The 14,820-nt window shown below is 42.0% G+C and overlaps 6 non-coding genes across 6 annotated transcripts; all 6 read left to right on the forward strand.

The window, feature by feature from the left end:
• The first annotated feature begins 1,047 nt into the window (after positions 1–1,047).
• LOC124620808 lies at positions 1,048–1,154 on the forward strand. The gene has a single exon (XR_006980333.1). It is a non-coding gene; the product is annotated as a U6 spliceosomal RNA (small nuclear RNA).
• A 2,487-nt stretch (positions 1,155–3,641) lies between these two features.
• Positions 3,642–3,748, forward strand: LOC124620809. Its single transcript, XR_006980334.1, has one exon. It is a non-coding gene; the product is annotated as a U6 spliceosomal RNA (small nuclear RNA).
• Positions 3,749–6,235: 2,487 nt separating this feature from the next.
• LOC124620810 lies at positions 6,236–6,342 on the forward strand. Its single transcript, XR_006980335.1, has one exon. It is a non-coding gene; the product is annotated as a U6 spliceosomal RNA (small nuclear RNA).
• Positions 6,343–8,820: 2,478 nt separating this feature from the next.
• LOC124620812 lies at positions 8,821–8,927 on the forward strand. The gene has a single exon (XR_006980336.1). It is a non-coding gene; the product is annotated as a U6 spliceosomal RNA (small nuclear RNA).
• Positions 8,928–11,414: 2,487 nt separating this feature from the next.
• LOC124620813 lies at positions 11,415–11,521 on the forward strand. The gene has a single exon (XR_006980337.1). It is a non-coding gene; the product is annotated as a U6 spliceosomal RNA (small nuclear RNA).
• A 2,487-nt stretch (positions 11,522–14,008) lies between these two features.
• On the forward strand, positions 14,009–14,115 carry LOC124620814. The gene has a single exon (XR_006980338.1). It is a non-coding gene; the product is annotated as a U6 spliceosomal RNA (small nuclear RNA).
• Positions 14,116–14,820: the final 705 nt, after the last annotated feature.

Here is a 14,820-nt window from a genome sequence, read left to right on the forward strand (position 1 = left end):
ATCACTCTTTGTTTTGCACTAGCAATTCTTCCTGTAATAACAACATTCACCAAACTGGATTACATCTGACTGACATTTCACAGGAACATAACTACAGCTACTAACACAATGCTAACTTGGTTTCTCTCACCACATGTCCCCTCAACATTTTAGGCTCATTCACACATCTCCATCACAGTGTTTCACTGTTGCCAAGTAGCCCTGCCCTGTGTAAACTTGGATCAACACAAATATATCACCTGGTATTGTACTGAAAACGGAACTATGTCCATCATTCCTACTACTACCTTACACAACTCGCATTCACCCATCCATGCGCTAGTAGTGACCTACACTGCTGTGTTTCAAAGTGTGCAATATGAATGGTGTTTTTAATGGTTCGTGAGGCTACTGTGTCTCTTTTTGCAGTCACTATTGTCTTCTGGCGCCATTGGATGAATAGGAGTTACTCAATAATTTAGATGGTCACACACTGTGTCTTCTTGTGCTGTACTTGATGTGTGAGTTAAAAGTTGCCTTGCACTCTGTCATTAAATCGATTAGTATCGTGAGAAAGTACCACTGAAAGAGTAATGCAATTTGTGTTAGCAGTGAAGACAGTTTCGCAAAAATATTCGCTTGTTTTGAGAGTCTTCAAGACCTGCTACCAGCTCCAATCAGCGCCATTTATCCCACACATTAGAGAAGTGTGTTTCATAGGTATGCCTATAAGACACTAAACTCGGAATGTGAGAACATGGCGACAATACGTGCCATCATGTCTTGCTGCCGCCTAGCGGCAGCTGTGTGAACCTGCTGCTGCTGCTCTGGGTGGATGCTGCGAGAGCAAGCGACTCTACGATCTAAGTTTTACATCCAATACTGCCAAATAATACGGTTAACAGAGCTGCCACTTACTAAGAACGACACCTCGCAGTAATTAATTCACAGATTAGCACTCGGCAGGCCTTGTGTTCCTCGCCAGAGCTGCGTAAAGCTACGTCCAAGCCGAACCATATTTGACGCGACGCCATAACTATATATACAATTTCAGAGGGCTCCTCGAATGTACTCGCTTCGGCGGTACATATACTAAAATTGGAACGATACAGAGAAGATTAGCATGGCCCCTGCGCAAGGATGACACGCAAAATCGTGAAGCGTTCCACATTTTTTTCGCAATCTCACTCTCTCATGTCTCACATCAGCTGCTAATACCCTCAGCCACCTACACAAGTTTCGCTTCATATCTGCACCCACTTGTCACAAACTATGCTGTCCATTTACGCAGTTCTCCTCCACTCTCTTTCATTCACAACAGAACATGATAAAACTGGCAATAAACCTATCCCTTACATCACCAATGCACATCTAAAATGTCACTCTAATAACAACTCAGCAAGCACACCAAAACCACAACTACACTGACACAAGTACATGTCACTAGCACCCCTTCAGCTCATTCACAAACCTGACACAAATCACAGCCAGTCTAAGACTAAGCCTAGCACAGGCAAAAGCCTCTTCTCTTCCTCAGTATCACACTCTGCTGTCACAACATCTCTTCCTACTGTCTCAATCACGTCATTTCATAACACACACCTACTGCCACACACAACATTTGGAAACCTTACATCAACTTTACACAAGATAGCTGCATGTTCCAAATCTTTCTCACTCACATACTTTCACTCACACTACTGCTTAAATACACTCTAGCGCTCTAAAATTAGCTTGCATTACCTAATATTTATTTTTCTCTAACGCCTACAAAGCTTCTGGTGCCTGTATGCCACTATCACATACTGACTGCACACAGACCCACAACATTTAACTTTATTCATCTTCATGGCTGCAGCTGATGCCATAATTGTTTCAGCACCATAAATAAACATGTGAAGGAAGATGTCTCTTTAATCATTAAGTGTGCAAGCTACCCCTTTACAAGAAGTTCATTTAACATTATGTTTCAAGTAACTTTCCTAGTGGCCTTGCTATCCAGCTGCAGCCTCATAATACAGACTGCAGGTGACACCTCATCAGATTCTTAACTGAAGCATATCTGCCTGTGTAATAAGCCACTGCCCTTCACCTAAAAACCAACTATTACAGCAAATCTGTGGTGCACAAGCAAGTCATGTACAAATTTCACTGGTGTGACGCACAAAGTATTTTCCCACATGTCTGGCAATCTGCCACTACATATAGTTACCTAAATTAAATTCAAAAGTGTCAGCCAATGAATACCACAACACTGAAGTGTTTAGAAAGCAGACCAGTATGCTAGTATTAACATATAGTATTTAGATGTGAGGCTCTACTATTTTGACAGCACTTTGAATCCCATCAATGTCATACAAGTCGATGCTGTTCACAATTACAGCTGATGCACCTCTCATCCTGTGTCTAGCAGAAAGATTGGACAAACCCTGCATGCAATATTCATCATGTCACATACACAGAAGCTCTAGCACATAAGCAGATACAGAGGCAGTCAAGACACAAAACACTAGCTAGCTTCAGGATTTTGGAATAGACAGCAACATCACAAACCAGTTTGTGTCACATGACACCAGTAGCTACTCAGTTATTAACTGCTTTCAGATACTAAATCTATCACTCTTTGTTTTGCACTAGCAATTCTTCCTGTAATAACAACATTCACCAAACTGGATTACATCTGACTGACATTTCACAGGAACATAACTACAGCTACTAACACAATGCTAACTTGGTTTCTCTCACCACATGTCCCCTCAACATTTTAGGCTCATTCACACATCTCCATCACAGTGTTTCACTGTTGCCAAGTAGACCTGCCCTGTGTAAACTTGGATCAACACAAATATATCACCTGGTATTGTACTGAAAACGGAACTATGTCCATCATTCCTACTACTACCTTACACAACTCGCATTCACCCATCCATGCGCTAGTAGTGACCTACACTGCTGTGTTTCAAAGTGTGCAATATGAATGGTGTTTTTAATGGTTCGTGAGGCTACTGTGTCTCTTTTTGCAGTCACTATTGTCTTCTGGCGCCATTGGATGAATAGGAGTTACTCAATAATTTAGATGGTCACACACTGTGTCTTCTTGTGCTGTACTTGATGTGTGAGTTAAAAGTTGCCTTGCACTCTGTCATTAAATCGATTAGTATCGTGAGAAAGTACCACTGAAAGAGTAATGCAATTTGTGTTAGCAGTGAAGACAGTTTCGCAAAAATATTCGCTTGTTTTGAGAGTCTTCAAGACCTGCTACCAGCTCCAATCAGCGCCATTTATCCCACACATTAGAGAAGTGTGTTTCATAGGTATGCCTATAAGACACTAAACTCGGAATGTGAGAACATGGCGACAATACGTGCCATCATGTCTTGCTGCCGCCTAGCGGCAGCTGTGTGAACCTGCTGCTGCTGCTCTGGGTGGATGCTGCGAGAGCAAGCGACTCTACGATCTAAGTTTTACATCCAATACTGCCAAATAATACGGTTAACAGAGCTGCCACTTACTAAGAACGACACCTCGCAGTAATTAATTCACAGATTAGCACTCGGCAGGCCTTGTGTTCCTCGCCAGAGCTGCGTAAAGCTACGTCCAAGCCGAACCATATTTGACGCGACGCCATAACTATATATACAATTTCAGAGGGCTTCTCGAATGTACTCGCTTCGGCGGTACATATACTAAAATTGGAACGATACAGAGAAGATTAGCATGGCCCCTGCGCAAGGATGACACGCAAAATCGTGAAGCGTTCCACATTTTTTTCGCAATCTCACTCTCTCATGTCTCACATCAGCTGCTAATACCCTCAGCCACCTACACAAGTTTCGCTTCATATCTGCACCCACTTGTCACAAACTATGCTGTCCATTTACGCAGTTCTCCTCCACTCTCTTTCATTCACAACAGAACATGATAAAACTGGCAATAAACCTATCCCTTACATCACCAATGCACATCTAAAATGTCACTCTAATAACAACTCAGCAAGCACACCAAAACCACAACTACACTGACACAAGTACATGTCACTAGCACCCCTTCAGCTCATTCACAAACCTGACACAAATCACAGCCAGTCTAAGACTAAGCCTAGCACAGGCAAAAGCCTCTTCTCTTCCTCAGTATCACACTCTGCTGTCACAACATCTCTTCCTACTGTCTCAATCACGTCATTTCATAACACACACCTACTGCCACACACAACATTTGGAAACCTTACATCAACTTTACACAAGATAGCTGCATGTTCCAAATCTTTCTCACTCACATACTTTCACTCACACTACTGCTTAAATACACTCTAGCGCTCTAAAATTAGCTTGCATTACCTAATATTTATTTTTCTCTAACGCCTACAAAGCTTCTGGTGCCTGTATGCCACTATCACATACTGACTGCACACAGACCCACAACATTTAACTTTATTCATCTTCATGGCTGCAGCTGATGCCATAATTGTTTCAGCACCATAAATAAACATGTGAAGGAAGATGTCTCTTTAATCATTAAGTGTGCAAGCTACCCCTTTACAAGAAGTTCATTTAACATTATGTTTCAAGTAACTTTCCTAGTGGCCTTGCTATCCAGCTGCAGCCTCATAATACAGACTGCAGGTGACACCTCATCAGATTCTTAACTGAAGCATATCTGCCTGTGTAATAAGCCACTGCCCTTCACCTAAAAACCAACTATTACAGCAAAACTGTGGTGCACAAGCAAGTCATGTACAAATTTCACTGGTGTGACGCACAAAGTATTTTCCCACATGTCTGGCAATCTGCCACTACATATAGTTACCTAAATTAAATTCAAAAGTGTCAGCCAATGAATACCACAACACTGAAGTGTTTAGAAAGCAGACCAGTATGCTAGTATTAACATATAGTATTTAGATGTGAGGCTCTACTATTTTGACAGCACTTTGAATCCCATCAATGTCATACAAGTCGATGCTGTTCACAATTACAGCTGATGCACCTCTCATCCTGTGTCTAGCAGAAAGATTGGACAAACCCTGCATGCAATATTCATCATGTCACATACACAGAAGCTCTAGCACATAAGCAGATACAGAGGCAGTCAAGACACAAAACACTAGCTAGCTTCAGGATTTTGGAATAGACAGCAACATCACAAACCAGTTTGTGTCACATGACACCAGTAGCTACTCAGTTATTAACTGCTTTCAGATACTAAATCTATCACTCTTTGTTTTGCACTAGCAATTCTTCCTGTAATAACAACATTCACCAAACTGGATTACATCTGACTGACATTTCACAGGAACATAACTACAGCTACTAACACAATGCTAACTTGGTTTCTCTCACCACATGTCCCCTCAACATTTTAGGCTCATTCACACATCTCCATCACAGTGTTTCACTGTTGCCAAGTAGACCTGCCCTGTGTAAACTTGGATCAACACAAATATATCACCTGGTATTGTACTGAAAACGGAACTATGTCCATCATTCCTACTACTACCTTACACAACTCGCATTCACCCATCCATGCGCTAGTAGTGACCTACACTGCTGTGTTTCAAAGTGTGCAATATGAATGGTGTTTTTAATGGTTCGTGAGGCTACTGTGTCTCTTTTTGCAGTCACTATTGTCTTCTGGCGCCATTGGATGAATAGGAGTTACTCAATAATTTAGATGGTCACACACTGTGTCTTCTTGTGCTGTACTTGATGTGTGAGTTAAAAGTTGCCTTGCACTCTGTCATTAAATCGATTAGTATCGTGAGAAAGTACCACTGAAAGAGTAATGCAATTTGTGTTAGCAGTGAAGACAGTTTCGCAAAAATATTCGCTTGTTTTGAGAGTCTTCAAGACCTGCTACCAGCTCCAATCAGCGCCATTTATCCCACACATTAGAGAAGTGTGTTTCATAGGTATGCCTATAAGACACTAAACTCGGAATGTGAGAACATGGCGACAATACGTGCCATCATGTCTTGCTGCCGCCTAGCGGCAGCTGTGTGAACCTGCTGCTGCTGCTCTGGGTGGATGCTGCGAGAGCAAGCGACTCTACGATCTAAGTTTTACATCCAATACTGCCAAATAATACGGTTAACAGAGCTGCCACTTACTAAGAACGACACCTCGCAGTAATTAATTCACAGATTAGCACTCGGCAGGCCTTGTGTTCCTCGCCAGAGCTGCGTAAAGCTACGTCCAAGCCGAACCATATTTGACGCGACGCCATAACTATATATACAATTTCAGAGGGCTCCTCGAATGTACTCGCTTCGGCGGTACATATACTAAAATTGGAACGATACAGAGAAGATTAGCATGGCCCCTGCGCAAGGATGACACGCAAAATCGTGAAGCGTTCCACATTTTTTTCGCAATCTCACTCTCTCATGTCTCACATCAGCTGCTAATACCCTCAGCCACCTACACAAGTTTCGCTTCATATCTGCACCCACTTGTCACAAACTATGCTGTCCATTTACGCAGTTCTCCTCCACTCTCTTTCATTCACAACAGAACATGATAAAACTGGCAATAAACCTATCCCTTACATCACCAATGCACATCTAAAATGTCACTCTAATAACAACTCAGCAAGCACACCAAAACCACAACTACACTGACACAAGTACATGTCACTAGCACCCCTTCAGCTCATTCACAAACCTGACACAAATCACAGCCAGTCTAAGACTAAGCCTAGCACAGGCAAAAGCCTCTTCTCTTCCTCAGTATCACACTCTGCTGTCACAACATCTCTTCCTACTGTCTCAATCACGTCATTTCATAACACACACCTACTGCCACACACAACATTTGGAAACCTTACATCAACTTTACACAAGATAGCTGCATGTTCCAAATCTTTCTCACTCACATACTTTCACTCACACTACTGCTTAAATACACTCTAGCGCTCTAAAATTAGCTTGCATTACCTAATATTTATTTTTCTCTAACGCCTACAAAGCTTCTGGTGCCTGTATGCCACTATCACATACTGACTGCACACAGACCCACAACATTTAACTTTATTCATCTTCATGGCTGCAGCTGATGCCATAATTGTTTCAGCACCATAAATAAACATGTGAAGGAAGATGTCTCTTTAATCATTAAGTGTGCAAGCTACCCCTTTACAAGAAGTTCATTTAACATTATGTTTCAAGTAACTTTCCTAGTGGCCTTGCTATCCAGCTGCAGCCTCATAATACAGACTGCAGGTGACACCTCATCAGATTCTTAACTGAAGCATATCTGCCTGTGTAATAAGCCACTGCCCTTCACCTAAAAACCAACTATTACAGCAAATCTGTGGTGCACAAGCAAGTCATGTACAAATTTCACTGGTGTGACGCACAAAGTATTTTCCCACATGTCTGGCAATCTGCCACTACATATAGTTACCTAAATTAAATTCAAAAGTGTCAGCCAATGAATACCACAACACTGAAGTGTTTAGAAAGCAGACCAGTATGCTAGTATTAACATATAGTATTTAGATGTGAGGCTCTACTATTTTGACAGCACTTTGAATCCCATCAATGTCATACAAGTCGATGCTGTTCACAATTACAGCTGATGCACCTCTCATCCTGTGTCTAGCAGAAAGATTGGACAAACCCTGCATGCAATATTCATCATGTCACATACACAGAAGCTCTAGCACATAAGCAGATACAGAGGCAGTCAAGACACAAAACACTAGCTAGCTTCAGGATTTTGGAATAGACAGCAACATCACAAACCAGTTTGTGTCACATGACACCAGTAGCTACTCAGTTATTAACTGCTTTCAGATACTAAATCTATCACTCTTTGTTTTGCACTAGCAATTCTTCCTGTAATAACAACATTCACCAAACTGGATTACATCTGACTGACATTTCACAGGAACATAACTACAGCTACTAACACAATGCTAACTTGGTTTCTCTCACCACATGTCCCCTCAACATTTTAGGGTCATTCACACATCTCCATCACAGTGTTTCACTGTTGCCAAGTAGACCTGCCCTGTGTAAACTTGGATCAACACAAATATATCACCTGGTATTGTACTGAAAACGGAACTATGTCCATCATTCCTACTACTACCTCACACAACTCGCATTCACCCATCCATGCGCTAGTAGTGACCTACACTGCTGTGTTTCAAAGTGTGCAATATGAATGGTGTTTTTAATGGTTCGTGAGGCTACTGTGTCTCTTTTTGCAGTCACTATTGTCTTCTGGCGCCATTGGATGAATAGGAGTTACTCAATAATTTAGATGGTCACACACTGTGTCTTCTTGTGCTGTACTTGATGTGTGAGTTAAAAGTTGCCTTGCACTCTGTCATTAAATCGATTAGTATCGTGAGAAAGTACCACTGAAAGAGTAATGCAATTTGTGTTAGCAGTGAAGACAGTTTCGCAAAAATATTCGCTTGTTTTGAGAGTCTTCAAGACCTGCTACCAGCTCCAATCAGCGCCATTTATCCCACACATTAGAGAAGTGTGTTTCATAGGTATGCCTATAACTCGGAATGTGAGAACATGGCGACAATACGTGCCATCATGTCTTGCTGCCGCTTAGCGGCAGCTGTGTGAACCTGCTGCTGCTGCTCTGGGTGGATGCTGCGAGAGCAAGCGACTCTACGATCTAAGTTTTACATCCAATACTGCCAAATAATACGGTTAACAGAGCTGCCACTTACTAAGAACGACACCTCGCAGTAATTAATTCACAGATTAGCACTCGGCAGGCCTTGTGTTCCTCGCCAGAGCTGCGTAAAGCTACGTCCAAGCCGAACCATATTTGACGCGACGCCATAACTATATATACAATTTCAGAGGGCTCCTCGAATGTACTCGCTTCGGCGGTACATATACTAAAATTGGAACGATACAGAGAAGATTAGCATGGCCCCTGCGCAAGGATGACACGCAAAATCGTGAAGCGTTCCACATTTTTTTCGCAATCTCACTCTCTCATGTCTCACATCAGCTGCTAATACCCTCAGCCACCTACACAAGTTTCGCTTCATATCTGCACCCACTTGTCACAAACTATGCTGTCCATTTACGCAGTTCTCCTCCACTCTCTTTCATTCACAACAGAACATGATAAAACTGGCAATAAACCTATCCCTTACATCACCAATGCACATCTAAAATGTCACTCTAATAACAACTCAGCAAGCACACCAAAACCACAACTACACTGACACAAGTACATGTCACTAGCACCCCTTCAGCTCATTCACAAACCTGACACAAATCACAGCCAGTCTAAGACTAAGCCTAGCACAGGCAAAAGCCTCTTCTCTTCCTCAGTATCACACTCTGCTGTCACAACATCTCTTCTTACTGTCTCAATCACGTCATTTCATAACACACACCTACTGCCACACACAACATTTGGAAACCTTACATCAACTTTACACAAGATAGCTGCATGTTCCAAATCTTTCTCACTCACATACTTTCACTCACACTACTGCTTAAATACACTCTAGCGCTCTAAAATTAGCTTGCATTACCTAATATTTATTTTTCTCTAACGCCTACAAAGCTTCTGGTGCCTGTATGCCACTATCACATACTGACTGCACACAGACCCACAACATTTAACTTTATTCATCTTCATGGCTGCAGCTGATGCCATAATTGTTTCAGCACCATAAATAAACATGTGAAGGAAGATGTCTCTTTAATCATTAAATGTGCAAGCTACCCCTTTACAAGAAGTTCATTTAACATTATGTTTCAAGTAACGTTCCTAGTGGCCTTGCTATCCAGCTGCAGCCTCATAATACAGACTGCAGGTGACACCTCATCAGATTCTTAACTGAAGCATATCTGCCTGTGTAATAAGCCACTGCCCTTCACCTAAAAACCAACTATTACAGCAAATCTGTGGTGCACAAGCAAGTCATGTACAAATTTCACTGGTGTGACGCACAAAGTATTTTCCCACATGTCTGGCAATCTGCCACTACATATAGTTACCTAAATTAAATTCAAAAGTGTCAGCCAATGAATACCACAACACTGAAGTGTTTAGAAAGCAGACCAGTATGCTAGTATTAACATATAGTATTTAGATGTGAGGCTCTACTATTTTGACAGCACTTTGAATCCCATCAATGTCATACAAGTCGATGCTGTTCACAATTACAGCTGATGCACCTCTCATCCTGTGTCTAGCAGAAAGATTGGACAAACCCTGCATGCAATATTCATCATGTCACATACACAGAAGCTCTAGCACATAAGCAGATACAGAGGCAGTCAAGACACAAAACACTAGCTAGCTTCAGGATTTTGGAATAGACAGCAACATCACAAACCAATTTGTGTCACATGACACCAGTAGCTACTCAGTTATTAACTGCTTTCAGATACTAAATCTATCACTCTTTGTTTTGCACTAGCAATTCTTCCTGTAATAACAACATTCACCAAACTGGATTACATCTGACTGACATTTCACAGGAACATAACTACAGCTACTAACACAATGCTAACTTGGTTTCTCTCACCACATGTCCCCTCAACATTTTAGGCTCATTCACACATCTCCATCACAGTGTTTCACTGTTGCCAAGTAGACCTGCCCTGTGTAAACTTGGATCAACACAAATATATCACCTGGTATTGTACTGAAAACGGAACTATGTCCATCATTCCTACTACTACCTTACACAACTCGCATTCACCCATCCATGCGCTAGTAGTGACCTACACTGCTGTGTTTCAAAGTGTGCAATATGAATGGTGCTTTTAATGGTTCGTGAGGCTACTGTGTCTCTTTTTGCAGTCACTATTGTCTTCTGGCGCCATTGGATGAATAGGAGTTACTCAATAATTTAGATGGTCACACACTGTGTCTTCTTGTGCTGTACTTGATGTGTGAGTTAAAAGTTGCCTTGCACTCTGTCATTAAATCGATTAGTATCGTGAGAAAGTACCACTGAAAGAGTAATGCAATTTGTGTTAGCAGTGAAGACAGTTTCGCAAAAATATTCGCTTGTTTTGAGAGTCTTCAAGACCTGCTACCAGCTCCAATCAGCGCCATTTATCCCACACATTAGAGAAGTGTGTTTCATAGGTATGCCTATAAGACACTAAACTCGGAATGTGAGAACATGGCGACAATACGTGCCATCATGTCTTGCTGCCGCCTAGCGGCAGCTGTGTGAACCTGCTGCTGCTGCTCTGGGTGGATGCTGCGAGAGCAAGCGACTCTACGATCTAAGTTTTACATCCAATACTGCCAAATAATACGGTTAACAGAGCTGCCACTTACTAAGAACGACACCTCGCAGTAATTAATTCACAGATTAGCACTCGGCAGGCCTTGTGTTCCTCGCCAGAGCTGCGTAAAGCTACGTCCAAGCCGAACCATATTTGACGCGACGCCATAACTATATATACAATTTCAGAGGGCTCCTCGAATGTACTCGCTTCGGCGGTACATATACTAAAATTGGAACGATACAGAGAAGATTAGCATGGCCCCTGCGCAAGGATGACACGCAAAATCGTGAAGCGTTCCACATTTTTTTCGCAATCTCACTCTCTCATGTCTCACATCAGCTGCTAATACCCTCAGCCACCTACACAAGTTTCGCTTCATATCTGCACCCACTTGTCACAAACTATGCTGTCCATTTACGCAGTTCTCCTCCACTCTCTTTCATTCACAACAGAACATGATAAAACTGGCAATAAACCTATCCCTTACATCACCAATGCACATCTAAAATGTCACTCTAATAACAACTCAGCAAGCACACCAAAACCACAACTACACTGACACAAGTACATGTCACTAGCACCCCTTCAGCTCATTCACAAACCTGACACAAATCACAGCCAGTCTAAGACTAAGCCTAGCACAGGCAAAAGCCTCTTCTCTTCCTCAGTATCACACTCTGCTGTCACAACATCTCTTCTTACTGTCTCAATCACGTCATTTCATAACACACACCTACTGCCACACACAACATTTGGAAACCTTACATCAACTTTACACAAGATAGCTGCATGTTCCAAATCTTTCTCACTCACATACTTTCACTCACACTACTGCTTAAATACACTCTAGCGCTCTAAAATTAGCTTGCATTACCTAATATTTATTTTTCTCTAACGCCTACAAAGCTTCTGGTGCCTGTATGCCACTATCACATACTGACTGCACACAGACCCACAACATTTAACTTTATTCATCTTCATGGCTGCAGCTGATGCCATAATTGTTTCAGCACCATAAATAAACATGTGAAGGAAGATGTCTCTTTAATCATTAAATGTGCAAGCTACCCCTTTACAAGAAGTTCATTTAACATTATGTTTCAAGTAACGTTCCTAGTGGCCTTGCTATCCAGCTGCAGCCTCATAATACAGACTGCAGGTGACACCTCATCAGATTCTTAACTGAAGCATATCTGCCTGTGTAATAAGCCACTGCCCTTCACCTAAAAACCAACTATTACAGCAAATCTGTGGTGCACAAGCAAGTCATGTACAAATTTCACTGGTGTGACGCACAAAGTATTTTCCCACATGTCTGGCAATCTGCCACTACATATAGTTACCTAAATTAAATTCAAAAGTGTCAGCCAATGAATACCACAACACTGAAGTGTTTAGAAAGCAGACCAGTATGCTAGTATTAACATATAGTATTTAGATGTGAGGCTCTACTATTTTGACAGCACTTTGAATCCCATCAATGTCATACAAGTCGATGCTGTTCACAATTACAGCTGATGCACCTCTCATCCTGTGTCTAGCAGAAAGATTGGACAAACCCTGCATGCAATATTCATCATGTCACATACACAGAAGCTCTAGCACATAAGCAGATACAGAGGCAGTCAAGACACAAAACACTAGCTAGCTTCAGGATTTTGGAATAGACAGCAACATCACAAACCAATTTGTGTCACATGACACCAGTAGCTACTCAGTTATTAACTGCTTTCAGATACTAAATCTATCACTCTTTGTTTTGCACTAGCAATTCTTCCTGTAATAACAACATTCACCAAACTGGATTACATCTGACTGACATTTCACAGGAACATAACTACAGCTACTAACACAATGCTAACTTGGTTTCTCTCACCACATGTCCCCTCAACATTTTAGGCTCATTCACACATCTCTATCACAGTGTTTCACTGTTGCCAAGTAGACCTGCCCTGTGTAAACTTGGATCAACACAAATATATCACCTGGTATTGTACTGAAAACGGAACTATGTCCATCATTCCTACTACTACCTTACACAACTCGCATTCACCCATCCATGCGCTAGTAGTGACCTACACTGCTGTGTTTCAAAGTGTGCAATATGAATGGTGCTTTTAATGGTTCGTGAGGCTACTGTGTCTCTTTTTGCAGTCACTATTGTCTTCTGGCGCCATTGGATGAATAGGAGTTACTCAATAATTTAGATGGTCACACACTGTGTCTTCTTGTGCTGTACTTGATGTGTGAGTTAAAAGTTGCCTTGCACTCTGTCATTAAATCGATTAGTATCGTGAGAAAGTACCACTGAAAGAGTAATGCAATTTGTGTTAGCAGTGAAGGCAGTTTCGCAAAAATATTCGCTTGTTTTGAGAGTCTTCAAGACCTGCTACCAGCTCCAATCAGCGCCATTTATCCCACACATTAGAGAAGTGTGTTTCATAGGTATGCCTATAAGACACTAAACTCGGAATGTGAGAACATGGCGACAATACGTGCCATCATGTCTTGCTGCCGCCTAGCGGCAGCTGTGTGAACCTGCTGCTGCTGCTCTGGGTGGATGCTGCGAGAGCAAGCGACTCTACGATCTAAGTTTTACATCCAATACTGCCAAATAATACGGTTAACAGAGCTGCCACTTACTAAGAACGACACCTCGCAGTAATTAATTCACAGATTAGCACTCGGCAGGCCTTGTGTTCCTCGCCAGAGCTGCGTAAAGCTACGTCCAAGCCGAACCATATTTGACGCGACGCCATAACTATATATACAATTTCAGAGGGCTCCTCGAATGTACTCGCTTCGGCGGTACATATACTAAAATTGGAACGATACAGAGAAGATTAGCATGGCCCCTGCGCAAGGATGACACGCAAAATCGTGAAGCGTTCCACATTTTTTTCGCAATCTCACTCTCTCATGTCTCACATCAGCTGCTAATACCCTCAGCCACCTACACAAGTTTCGCTTCATATCTGCACCCACTTGTCACAAACTATGCTGTCCATTTACGCAGTTCTCCTCCACTCTCTTTCATTCACAACAGAACATGATAAAACTGGCAATAAACCTATCCCTTACATCACCAATGCACATCTAAAATGTCACTCTAATAACAACTCAGCAAGCACACCAAAACCACAACTACACTGACACAAGTACATGTCACTAGCACCCCTTCAGCTCATTCACAAACCTGACACAAATCACAGCCAGTCTAAGACTAAGCCTAGCACAGGCAAAAGCCTCTTCTCTTCCTCAGTATCACACTCTGCTGTCACAACATCTCTTCCTACTGTCTCAATCACGTCATTTCATAACACACACCTACTGCCACACACAACATTTGGAAACCTTACATCAACTTTACACAAGATAGCTGCATGTTCCAAATCTTTCTCACTCACATACTTTCACTCACACTACTGCTTAAATACACTCTAGCGCTCTAAAATTAGCTTGCATTACCTAATATTTATTTTTCTCTAACGCCTACAAAGCTTCTGGTGCCTGTATGCCACTATCACATACTGACTGCACACAGACCCACAACATTTAACTTTATTCATCTTCATGGCTGCAGCCGATGCCATAATTGTTTCAGC

This window comes from Schistocerca americana, chromosome 6 (assembly GCF_021461395.2).
Source record: "Schistocerca americana isolate TAMUIC-IGC-003095 chromosome 6, iqSchAmer2.1, whole genome shotgun sequence".
NCBI lineage: Eukaryota > Metazoa > Arthropoda > Insecta > Orthoptera > Acrididae > Schistocerca > Schistocerca americana.